At 43.2% G+C, this 13,489-nt stretch overlaps 1 protein-coding gene across 3 annotated transcripts in view; it reads left to right on the plus strand.

The window, feature by feature from the left end:
• The window catches only part of LOC115473783 (ras-related protein Rab-35-like), an 81,760-nt gene that overhangs the window by 1,036 nt on the left and 67,235 nt on the right, over positions 1–13,489 (plus strand). The gene's annotated exons all lie outside the window — the stretch shown is intronic.

The raw sequence follows: 13,489 nt of genomic DNA on the forward strand, positions 1-13,489 counted from the left end.
CTGTCTCTTTTCTTATGCCTGTCTCTTATTTTTGGTGCTTTCACTTTGTGCGTCTTTGAATGGGATCTGTCTGTCATACAAGGAGATACTGCAACTTAATTGGCGGCGTTTGTTATCTTATTAAAACAAATTGTCATAACTGTGGCCTTCTGGTGGGAGGCGAGGAAGGCTTGGAATTAAAAAGGGTAGTCTGAGTGAAATACCGAGCTCAGAATTCAGCTGCCCACATCCCCAGCAGTTTTGGCCTTCAGCATAAATTCCTCTTTTTTTTTTTTTAACAAGCTGATCCCTAAAGAGGAAGGAACAATAGCACGGCATTGCTGTATGGCACGATTAGGGCAAACTCCTCTCAAGGGGTGTGACATGCTAAGTATGTGGGGGATTCAGCAACCGTGTGTAACTGAACCCAGACAACAAACTTCCCATTTCCCTATTCTCCCAAACTCGCGTTGGTTGAACTTCTAATCAAGAGCCCCAAGCAAAATATCAGAAAGGGACCCCAGAGCAATGACATTCACCTTAAAAGATACAGAAGGAATTGTAAAGTGGATCCCCTCCTTTTCTGGTTGCCTGTGCAAAGGCTGCTTGGGTTGAATTCATGCCAACACTCATCTTTTTCTAATTTATGAAATTCAAGTCTTTTTGTCTGAGAGTACTGAGTTTCATTCCCTTTAGTAAAAGAAAATATACAGTAATATGACTGAGAATAAGCAGGTTGGAGCTTGGTTCACTATTTGTATTTCTTCAATTCCTGGGAAGTAGGGACCTAGAATCATAGGTGACAGTCAAGACCATAGGGCCTGTCCATGCATCTGTTAATGTGTTAAGGTTATTGTTAAACCAGCCTGATTGGTTTTGGTCTGTGACTTGAGCCACAAGCAGGATTTTTAAACTTCAGCTTTGCCTCCTGCTTGGCTGCTTGTTAGAGAATGACACAGGGACAAAGTTTGTCTCTGGCCCCCTCCCCCCCTCGTCCCATCCCAGTGGGCTCAGTCCTCATCTGCAGAAGCCTCAAACTCTTATTATATGAAAATATTTTTTAAGTATAGAAAGGAACAGTATTCTGTGCAACTGTTGTTTATAAATCACAAATAGAAAACAACAAGCAACAACAATAACCCCACCATCCAACCCCAACAATAGCTGACTTCTACTACCCCAAGGAATCTTAATCTTAATCCACCCTGTTAAAATGTCCACAAGGTACAAAAATGGTCCTAAGAAACAAGATGGCAAGCGATCCGCAAAATCCAACGTGGAGACAAACAAAGCAGATCAATCAGTGATATGGTTCAAAACTTTATTTTCAGAGATTCGCCCGGCACAGACTGTGTTTCGCCCACAAGGGCTGCGTCAGGGGCTAATAGTCCAAGGAGGACATGAGATTGAAACGTAAAAAACCAGCAGGGTGCTTTTGTGGGCAAAACACAGTCTGTTTCGGGCGAATCGCTGAAAATATTGAACCATATCACTGATTGATCTGCTTTGTTTGTCTCCACAGGGTACAAAATGCAACCCGTTCTGTATGCTCTAGTGGAGGAGAAATATGCCCTATGAAGCACTGTTATGACTTGTTAATGACATTCATCCACAGATTAAAAAATCTCAAGATTCAGTCTAGCTCTCCTGTCTTCCATAGTCCTTCCTGCAATAGAAGATGTCATCTTAGAGATGTGCTGGTAGCAAGAATGTACAGGATTCACCATGCAAATTTGCTAGTTGTAGCCAGCATGTTTGCTTGTTTTTCCAAAAAATAAAAATACCATTATCTGCTTCACTCAATCATAAATAACAGTCCAGTTCATTAACAGGTTTCAAAGTAGAAAATGACATGGGGACAAACTCTCCACAGTCTCTGTCCCCATCCCTGTCCCACGTTCTACTGCTTGTAACTGGTATCATGGGCCTACAGTTGTTTCTTGAAATTTAAACCATTTTTCACCTTTGCAAAAACCTGTAAATGTCAGTGTAAACTGTCAATGAAGGGCCCACACATCAAAGACCTTTATGACCTGGATGCTTAATATGAAGTTAAAATGATCATGAACTTCAGAACTGACAGAAAAGCCCAGGTCTTTGTTAATCTCTTTTAACTCATTATGAGATATATAAATTTACTGCCTGACACCTCTCACCAATCAATTTTTACCTGCCGCCACCCTCCCCCAGCCTTTTCCCCTTCAACCTATAATTAAATTGCTGTGATTCAAGTATTTTCTACTAATATTTTTCTCTTATTCTGCTCTGAGAAGTATTAGTTCCTGGAAGCTAGTCAAGATAGGTTAGTCCAGCAAAAAAGCAATAGCTATCACTTTTATATAGATAGCTGGACCTTCAGTGGGCTGGGTATGGTAGCTCTAAGTACCTGTGGGTTGGAGGCCTGACCTCCGAGGGTCTTGACTAGGGTTACCATATGGCTCCAAGTCTTGACATAGGCCTGGTGCTGAGGGAGAGCAATTAGGAAAAGTGCCCTGGGCCTCTGTGTCACATGTTGTCCCAAGTCTGGTCAAAGCTAAAGAAGGTATAGCCTGCTGGCAGGCTTGGGAGCCTCTCACAGTTTTCTGCCCTGGGCCCCCAACATATCTAATATCTGAACTAAGACATTGAACATTTTATGTCCCTTGTCCTTTCTTCCTGAGCTCCCAATGGGCCCCCAACATATCTGAACTAAGACATTGAACCTTTTATGTCCCTTGCCCTTTCTTCCTGAGCTCCCAATTAATAAAAAGAAATCCAGTGCCTGCTCCAGGTTATGTAATTGCAATACTATATTGGTTGAATCAAGAAAATGGAAGTAATTCTTCTGTTGTGCTTCACACATAAAGACAAAAAAAGGACAGAAAGCAGAAAAATACAAGACGCTGGTTATTTCTTCTGTACTCTCCCCTTCTTCCTGCTCTGATTCTTTGGCTCATCCTTTAGGACTCCTCTTCCTGGTACTCTAGGGATCCTTTATCAAGAAGCTCTTCCTTTGGTTTGCCAACTCTTGGCAGCTCCTCTTAAAACCTGGAAAATACTTCAAAGCCATTCTTTCTCTGCACCTTTAATTTACTAATTTTGTTTATTAAACTTAGTATACTACTTAAACTATATAGTACAAAGTGCTTTACAGCATAAATAAAACATTAACATTTAAAAACAATTATAATTTATAGAACGCCAGTGCGTTCCATCATACTCAATGACTTGGATGTTTAGGATTATTTGTGCTGCCTTGTTAACAAAAAAAAAAAAGGGGGGGGGTATCGTGAGTCCGGAGGGGATGTGTAGTAGTTGGAGGCTGGCTAACTTGTGTTATAATGGTTTTTGTGTATATGGTTTGTTATGTTTTCTACAGCCTCATCCCTTGCAATGGTATTCAAAACTCAATATAAAGATAGATATTTTGATATAATTTATAGAATGCCAGAGTTCAATAGGAAAATCCTAACCAGATGGAAGGCAACACTCAGCCACATCCTTCCTATTAAAGTCCACTAAGTTAACAGCCTTAACCACCTTTTCTGGCGGCGAATTCCAGAGTTTAACTACACGTTGAGTGAAGAAAAATTTCCTCTGATTCGTTTTCAATTTACCACATTGCAGCTTCATCACATGCCCCCTTGTCCTAGTATTTTTGGAAAGCGTAAACAGATGCTCCACATCGACCCGTTCCATTCCACTCGGGGTCAGCCGGTTCGGAGTTTCTTGGACAATATAATGGCAACAGGCAGGGGGGGATCAGGAGTTCCCCTCCCCCCCCCCCCCACTTTGCTCAGGAGACCAGTTTTCTTTTTCAATGAGCAGAGGACAGCATTCCCCTGTTGTCGGCCACTCACATAGCTGGGATTCTCAATACAGAGGCCGACTACCCCAGCCAAGTCTCCCTCGATCCGGGGGAGTGGCAGATTGATCAGGAGGTCTTCGACTGGATAGTGGCCTGGTGGGGGGCTCCAGTTTTTGATCTGATGGCATCTAGGGCCAACGCACAGCTGAATGGCTTTTTCAGCCATAGAAGGGAGCTAGGTTCCTGGGGAATCGATGCACTGGTTCAGCAGTGGCCATTGGAGGGCATGCTATATGTGTTTTCCCCCCTGGCCGATGGTCAGCAGAGTTGTGCGAAGGATTGTGAATCACCTGGGATGATGATTCTTGTTGCCCCAGACTGGTCCAGGCATCCGTGGTATGCCGACCTCACCCATCTTCAAATAGCTATCCTTCTGCCACTTCCTTTACAGAGGGGGCTGCTCCATCATGGACCAATTCTCATGGAGGATCCCTCCCTCTTTGGTCTTACAGCTTGGCTCTTGAAAGGTCACGTCTGAGAAGGGCAATTCAGACAGTCATAGCTACCTTGCTCTGGGCCAATGAGCGCTCCACTTCTATGGCCTATGCGAGGGTCTGGAGGACCTTTTGAGGGCTAGGTGGCCCAGCGCAGTATTTCTCTGTTTCAGGCTTCCGTGGCTCATATTTTGGCCTTCTTTCAGGAGGGTCTGAAGCAGGGCTTGGCCCTCAACATACTTAAGGTTCAGGCGGCGGCTTTGGCCTTCTACAGGGCTTGTGTGCAACGTTCGTCCCAATAAGGATGTGGTCCGGTTCCTGAAAGGGGTCTCGCATCTCTGTCCTCCGCTTAGATAGGTGTGTCTGCCATGGGACATTCATCTAGTTCTCCGGGTGCTGCAGTGCCCTCCATTTGAGCTGCTGGCTACATACACAGTTAAGGATCTTACCTTGAAAACAGTTTTTCAGATTGCCTTGTCCTCTGCGAGGAGAATATCTGCGCTCCAGTCCTCCTTGTGCAGGGATCCCTTTCTGCAGTTTTCGCAGGCGGGGGTTTCTAGTCGCTCAGTGCCTTCCTTTATGCCCAAAGTTGTCTCCACTTGTCATCTTAATTAGACACTGTTTTTCCCGTCCTTTTTGCATGAGAACTATGGTTTGGATTATGCTTCTCTGCATTTACTGGATATTAAGCATGCTCTTTTGTGCTACCTCAAGGTTACCAATGACTTCTGTCAGTCGGATCATCTGTTTGTTCTATTCTCAGGTCCCAGGATAGGGCTTCAGGCTTCTAAGGCAACTGTTGCTGCTATCTCGGTGGCTTATATCCTGGTGGGCAAGCAGCCCCCACTGCGGCTGCGAGCTCACTCTACTTGGTCTCCTTTGCCACATCCCTTGCGGAAGCCCAGGTGGTCTCTTTGGAGGACATTTGCCAATCGGCTACCTAGGCATATTCTCACACCTTTGCTAATCATTTACAGACTTGATGTTGGTGCTAGGGCAGACACCTCCTTTGGAGCCAGGGTTCTTGCCTCTGTGGTGTGTCGGTCCCACATTCATTAAGGGTTGCTTTCTACATCCCTGTTGTCTGGACTGATCCTTTATGACACTATGGAAGGGACAATTAGGTCCTCACTTGAAATTTTCTTTCCTTTAGTCCCAAAGGATCAGTCCAGAATCTCTCCCTCTTTCTGCTGTCTTCGACATTGTACATAGTTTTGGTTTTGATGATCTAAGGCACTAGTTTTTTGTTGGTTGAGGGTTTCTTGGTTATTGTTTTGTTCTATGCTGGCTGTGAGAGGCAGGAGATTTTCTTCTCTGTCACTCTTACTGCTTGGCTAGTGAATACTGGGCTTGAGCTGTCTGTCCAGGGCTACATATAGTACAGTTTTAGAGGGCTCTCTATCTCCACTTGCTGGTTGATGAGGGACTGATCCTTTGGCACTAAAGAAAATCAGGCGAGGACATAATTTTCCCATGCATCGTCTCCATTGTATGCAAATGTATTTCATGCATATTAATTGTGAATATCATGAAAGCCAGACTGGCTTGGTGTGTCCCACCCAGGTAGTGGGTTGAGAACCCCTGCCCCCCATTCTGCGCATCAACACGGGAGGTGATTCATCAGGTTTCCTTCTACTGTTCTGTCTCAAGTCTTGTCCTTCTACTGTTCTGTCTCAAGTCTTGTCTATCAAATAAAACGGGGTTCTATGTGGACCCTTCAGGATGAGAAAGACCCTTAAGAGGTTTGTGGGTTGTTTTTTTATAAGGATCAAAAACAAATTTAATTAGAGCCCTTTAATCTCCTTCCCTGAACATGTGGTATGGGTGAGAAAACTGGATGAGCCATAAGGTCCTATTTAGATTGTTTAATGTTTACAAGGACTTGCTAGACTGCACATTCAACAAAGAAAGTTTTAATCAAGGCAGTTTACAATACTAAGTTCTCTGGGATAGGGAAATACCTTGTGTAACTAAATATAACTCACCTTGAGCTACCAATGAAAAAGGTGTGCCTAAATAAGTAAAACCTGTCCTCATGTTATGTTGTTTCCCATACTCCCTCCTTGCCACCTTAGTGCACAGCAGCAGCAGTCTAGCATTGAGAAAAATTGAGAGATGGCACAAGCTTGTGGTCCTTGTAGCAGCAACTCAGACTTCCTGTTTTGAGCTAGAATGTGCATCACTGGGAGGGTCCACTGCGAGTGCATACTGTAGTCCCTACAATATCTGGATTCTGGCCTAGCATCCTTTCCTCCTTTACTATGCTTTTTGTCCCTGTCTCCAGGCCATCTTACATTCTTTGGGTTTACTTCTTTTTCTCTGAGCATGCACCATCTTCTCTTGTTCACACTGTTGCCTGTTCTTACCAGTTCCAGCATAGGATCATAGGTCTACAACAGTAACATTATTTGCTTTTATCTAACATTACTTTTTTGCTCTCCTACCTTTTATTGTCTGCTGTCTAGCTTACTCTTTCCATCATTTTAATCTCTTTCTTTTCTTCTTGCTTTGTACAAAAGGATATAGGAACATGCAGGCAAAGGACCAACTGGTCCGAATTACAGCTCTGAGTTTTAGGGGAACTATAGGGAAGTGTCGGTGTCAAGTGATTATTCTGTAAATTGTGCGGTCAAGAAAATGTGGCATAAAGATACAGAAATATTCTCTGTTGTATTGTGTGCCACAGATTTCTCCAATGAATATGCATGAGACTTATTTGTACACAGTGGAGGCTGTGCATGCAAATAGATCTCATGCCCATTCATTGGGAAAATCTTGAAAACCCAACTGGGTTGTAGTCCTTGAGAACTGACATTGAGAACCCCTACTCTAAGAGAAGCAAGGGAAAATTGCCATGTTTTTTCTCTTACTCCTTTTTAATTGTGTGCAGTGCTTTTGATTAAAAGTATCTTATGAATAAGGAAAGACCATCAATCCATAAAGCAGCCTATCTGCACCTCATCTCTTTATCGCCTACAATTCTACATAAGAACATAAGTATTGCTGTACTGGGACAGACCCAAGTCCCCAATCCAGGTCACGAGTACCTGGCAAGATCCCAAAACAGTATTACAGATTATATGCTGCTTATCCTAGAAATAAGCAGTGGATTTTCCCAAGTCCATCTTAATAATGGCTTATGGACTTTTTTCTTTTGGGAAATTATCCAAACCTTAAAAACTCTTTTAAGCTAAACTACTTTTACCACAGTCTCTGGCAACAAATTCCAGAGCTTAATTACACATTGGGTGATGAAATATTTTCTCTGGTTTGTTTTACATTTAATACTTAATACACAGGTTCCCAAACCTCTGGTCCTGGATGGACCCTAGCCAGTCAGGTTTTCAGGATATCCACAATGAATATTCATGAGAGAGATCTGCATGCAGTGGAGGTAAAACCTGACTGGCTGGGGTACCTCCTGGACCAGGTTTGGGAAGTTTTGGGAACCACTGATTTAATAGCTTCATTATGTGCCCCCCTAGTCCTATTATTTTTGGAAAGAGTAATCAAGCGATTCATGTCTACCCATTCCACTCCGCTCAGTATTTTATATACCTCTATTATATCTCCTCTCAACTGTCTCTTCTCCAAGCTGAAGAGCCCTAGCCACTTTAGCCTTTCCTCATAGGGAAGTCGTTCCATCCCCTTTACCATTTTTGTCACCCTTTTTCTGTACCTTTTTCTAATTCTGCTTTATCTCTGTGAAATGCGGTGACCAGAACTGCACACAGTATTTGAGGTGTGATTGCACCATGGAGCGATACAAAGGCATGACATTCTAATTTTTTTGCTTTCTGTTCCTTTCTTAATATTTCTAATATTCTATTTGCTTTCATAGCTGTCACTGCACACTGAGCAGAGGGTTTCAATAACACATCAACGATAACATCTGGATCCTTTTCTTGGGTAGTGATTCCTAATGTGGAACTTTGCATCATGTAGCTATAATTTGGGTTCTTCTTTCCTACATGCATCACTTTGCACTTGCTTACATTAAACTTCATCTGCCATTGGGATGCCCAGTCTCCCAGTCTCATAAGGAGGTCCTCTTGCAATTTAATAACTCTGAATAAATTTGTGTCGTCAGCAAATTTAATTACTTCACTAGTTATTCCTATCTCTAGATCATTTTAGAAATGTTCAAAAGCTGTAGTCCCAGCCCAGACCCCTGAGGAACCCCACTATCTACCTTTCTCCATTCAGAATACTAACCATTTAACAATACTCTGTTTTCTCTTTTTTTTTTTTTTTTTAATCCGTTCTTAATCCACAATAGAACACTACCTACTACTACTACTACTTAACATTTCTAGAGCGCTACTAGAGTTACACAGCGTTGTACAGTTTAACAAAAAAGGACAGTCCCTGCTCAAAGGAGCTTACAATCTAATGGGCGAAATGTCAAGTTGGGGCAGTCTAGATTTCCTGAATAGAGGTATGGTGGTTAGGTGCCGAAGGCGACATTGAAGAGGTGGGCTTTGAGCAAGGCTTTGAAGATGGGCAGGGAGGGGGCCTGGTGTATGGGCTCAGGGAGTTTATTCCAGGCATGGGGGTGAGGCGAGGCAGAAAGGGCGGAGCCTGGAGTTGGCGGTGGTGGAGAAGGGTACTGAAAGGAGGGATTTGTCTTGAGAGCGGAGGTTGCGGGTAGGAATGTAAGGGTAGATGAGGGTAGAGAGGTAAGTAGGGGCTGCACACAATCCACAATAGAACACTACCTCCTATCCCATGACTGTCTAATTTCCTCGGGAATGTCATTTATGGGGTACTTTGTCAAATGCCTTTTTAAAATCCAGATACACGTAGGGGCTCATTTTCAAAGCACTTAGCTCCCAAAGTTCCATAGAAACCTATGGAACTTAGCCTCCCAAAGTGCTTTGAAAATATGCCTCAATATCGACCAGCTCAGCTTTATCCACATATTTATTCATCCCTTCAAAGAAATGTAGTAGATTGGTGAGACAAGATTTCCTTTGACTAAATCCATGTTGGCTGTCAGGCTCATTTTCGAAAGAGAAGGACGCCCATCTTTCGACACAAATCGGAAGATGGGCGTCCTTCTCCCAGGGTCGTCCAAATCGGTATAATCAAAAGCTGATTTTGGACGTCCCCAACTGCTTTCCGTCGCAGGGACAGCCAAAGTTCAAGGGGGCGTATCGGAGGCATAGCAAAGGCGGGACTTGGGCTTGCCTAACACATGGACGTCCTCAACCCATAATGGGGAAAAAAAGGGCGTCCCTGATGAGCACTTGGATGACTTCACCTGATTCTGTTTTTCTTACGACCAAGGCACAAAAAGGTGCCCGAACTGACCAGATGACCACCGGAGAGAATCGGGGATGACCTACCCTTACTCCCGCAGTGGTCACTAACTCCCTCCCACCCTCAAAAAACATCTTTAAAAATATTTTGTGCCAGCCTCAGATGTCATAATCGGGTCCATGACAGCAATATGCAGGTACCTGGAGCAGTTTTAGTGGATGCAGGTGGACCCAGGCCCATCCCCCTTCCTATATTTGTGTAGGAAACAGCGAGCCCTCCAAAACCCACCACAAACCCACTGTACCCACATCTAGGCGCCCCCCTTCACCCATAAGGGCTATGGTAATGGTGTACAGTTGTGGGTAGAGGGTTTTGGGGTGGTTTTGGTGGGCTCAGCACACAAGGTAAGGGAGCTATGTACCTGGGAGCAATTTATGAAGTCCACTGCAGTGTCCGGTTGGTGTCCTGGCATGTCAGGGGGACCAGTGCACTGCAAATGCTGGCTCCTCCCATGACCAAAGGGCTTGCATTTAGTCGTTTCTGAGATGGTCATCCTTGGTTTCCATTATCACCGAAAATCAGAAAAGACCAAGTCTAGGGACGACCATCTCTAAGGATGACCTAAATTTCAAGATTTGGATGTCCCCAACCGTATTATCGAAACAAAAGATGGACGTCCATCTTGTTTCGATAGTACGGGTTTTCCTGCCCCTCCATCGGGACCTTTTGCGAGGATGTCCTCAACAAAACTTGGGCATCCCTTTCGATTATGCCCCTCCACGTCTCATTAATCCATGCCTTTGTATATACTCAGTAATTATTTTGTTTATAGTAGTGGTGGAGTAGCCTAGTGGTTAGTGCAGCAAGATCCTGAAGAACTGAGTTTGATTCCCACTGCAGCTCCTTGCAACTCTGGTCAAGTCACTTAACCCTCCATTGCCCCAGGTACAAATAAGTACCTGTATAAACCACTTTGAATTTAGTTTCAAAAACCACAGAAAAGCAGTGTATCGAGTCCCATTTCCCTTTCCTTATACAGTTTTGCCTGGCACTGACATTGGGCTCACCGGTCTGTAACTTCCTCAGTCACCTCTGGAACTCTTTTTAAAAATTAGCGCTACATTGACCACCCTCAAATTATATTAAGAACATAAGAATAGCCATACTGGGTCTGACCAATGGTCCATTTAGTCCAGTGGCCAATCCAGGTCACAAGTACCTGGCAGAAACCCTATTAGTAGCACCATTCCATGCTACCAATCCCAGGGCAAGCAGTGGCTTCCCCCATGTCCATCTCATAAGTACATAAGTACATAAGTAGTGCCATACTGGGAAAGACCAAAGGTCCATCTAGCCCAGCATCCTGTCACCGACAGTGGCCAATCCAGGTCAAGGGCTTCTGGCACGCTCCCCAAACGTAAAAACATTCCAGACAAGTTATACCTAAAAATGCGGAATTTTTCCAAGTCCATTTAATAGCGGTCTATGGACTTGTCCTTTAGGAATCTATCTAACCCCTTTTTAAACTCCGTCAAGCTAACCGCCCGTACCACGTTCTCCGGCAACGAATTCCAGAGTCTAATTACACGTTGGGTGAAGAAAAATTTTCTCCGATTCGTTTTAAATTTACCACACTGTAGCTTCAACTCATGCCCTCTAGTCCTAGTATTTTTGGATAGCGTGAACAGTCGCTTCACATCCACCCGATCCATTCCACTCATTATTTTATACACTTCTATCATATCTCCCCTCAGCCGTCTCTTCTCCAAGCTGAAAAGCCCTAGCCTTCTCAGCCTCTCTCAATAAACGACAATGGACTTTTCCTCCAGAAACTTGTCCAAACCTTTTTTAAATCTAGATATTCTAACCGCTGTTACCACATCCTCTGGCAATGAGTTCCAGAGCTTAACTATTCTTTGAGTGAAAAAATATTTCCTCCTATTTGTTATTTCCATGCAATTTCATTGAGTGTTCCCTGGTCTGTCTCATTTTTGAATGAGTGAAAAATCAATTCACCTCCATCTGCTCCACACCACTCAGGATTTTGTAGACCTCAGTAATATCCCCACTCAGCAGTCTCTCTTTCAAGCTGAAGAGCCCTAACCTCTAGCCTTTCCTCATATGGGAGCAGTTCCCCATTCCCTTTATCATTTTGGTCACTCTTCTTTGAACTTTTTCTAATTCCGCTGTGTCTTTTTTTTTTTTTTTTTGGAGATACGATGAGAATTGAACACAATACTCAAGGTGAGGTCGCACCATGGAGCGATACAGAGGCATTTATAACATTTCTGGTCTTAGTTTGTATCCCTCTCCTTATAACATCCTGTTTGCTTTTTTGGCCGCCACCGCCACACACTGGGCAGAAGATTTCAGCGTATTGTCTACAATGACACCTAGGTCTTTTTCCTGAGTGCTGACTCCTAAAGTGGGCCCTAGAATCAGATAACTATGATTCAGATTATTCTTGCCAATGTACATCACTTTGCATTTGTCTACATCAAATTTCATCTGCCATTTGGATGCCCAGTCTTCCACTTTCCTAACTTTTCACAATCCATATGCATTTTGACAACTTCGAATAGTTTCGTGTCATCTTCATATTTAATCACCTCACTCGTTCCAATTTACAGATCATTTATAAAAGTTAAATAGCCACTGTCCCAGTACAGATCCCTGAAGCACTCCACTATTCAACCTACTCCATTGAGAAAAATAGCCATTTAACCCTACCCTCTGTTTTCTGTCCAATAACCAATTCTTAATCCACAGAAGGACATTGCCTCCTATCCTATGACTTCTTAATTTTCTGAGGAATCTCTAATGAGGTAGTTTTGTCAAAAGATTTCTGAAAATCTAGATACACATCAATTGGCTCACCTTTATCCACATGTTTATTCATGCCGTCAAAAAATTGAAGCAAATTGGTGAGGCAAGACCTCCCTTGACTGAATCCATTCTGACTCTGTCCCATTAAACCATGTTTGTCTACATGCTCCATAATTTCATTCTTTATAATAGCTTCCACTATTTTGCCTGGCACAGAAGTCAGGCTGACCAGTCTGTAATTTCCTAGATGACCCCTGGAACTCTTTTAAATTGTCATTACATCGACCACACTCCAGTCTTCAGGTATTTCATGTTTATACCCTGGGGTGTGTACTATCCGGTCCAGGTAATTATCACTTGTTAACTTGACAATTTGGCTTAGTACATCTTGCAAGTTCACTGAGATTTCTTTCAGTTCCTTCGCATCGTTGCCTCTGAAACCATTTCAAGTATAGGTAGATCTCTTGCATCTTCTTCCATAAAGACTGAAGCAAAGAATTCATTCAGTCTTTCCACTATGGCCTTGTCCTCCCTGAGTGCTCCTTTTGCTCCTTCCTGAGATTCCCACAGATTCCTTTACAAGCTTTCTGTTTTTGATATAAATGAAAAAAGTGTTACTATGAGTTTTTCGTCTCTGTGGCAAGTTTTTCAGCATATTCTCTTTTAGCCTTCTTTAACAATGCTTTGCATCTGGCCTGACAGTGCTTATGTTGCTTCTTATTTACATCATTCAGTTTCTTTTTCCATTTTTTTGAGTGATGTTCTTTCACCTCACCTTTTATCCATGCTGGCTTGCTCTTTTTTTACACCTTGGTTAATACATGGAAAACATCTAGTCAGGGCTTCCAAGATGGTATTTTTAAACAACATCCACGCCCAATTTAAAAGTTCTAACCTTTGCGGACGATCCGTTTAGCTTCTTTTTAACCATGTTCCTCATTGTGTCATAGTTGCCCTTTTTGAAAATTAAAAGCTGCTACAGTAGATTTGCTTAGTGACGTCGCTCAAATTTAATCACGTTATGATCAGTTTCCCAGCAGATCCAACACCATTACCTCTTGTACTGTTCCCCGCATTCCACTAAGGCTTAGATTCAAAAGAGCTCCCCCCACTCTCATTGGTTCCTGGACCAGTTGCTCCA

This window comes from Microcaecilia unicolor, chromosome 7 (assembly GCF_901765095.1).
Source record: "Microcaecilia unicolor chromosome 7, aMicUni1.1, whole genome shotgun sequence".
NCBI classification, from domain to species: domain Eukaryota; kingdom Metazoa; phylum Chordata; class Amphibia; order Gymnophiona; family Siphonopidae; genus Microcaecilia; species Microcaecilia unicolor.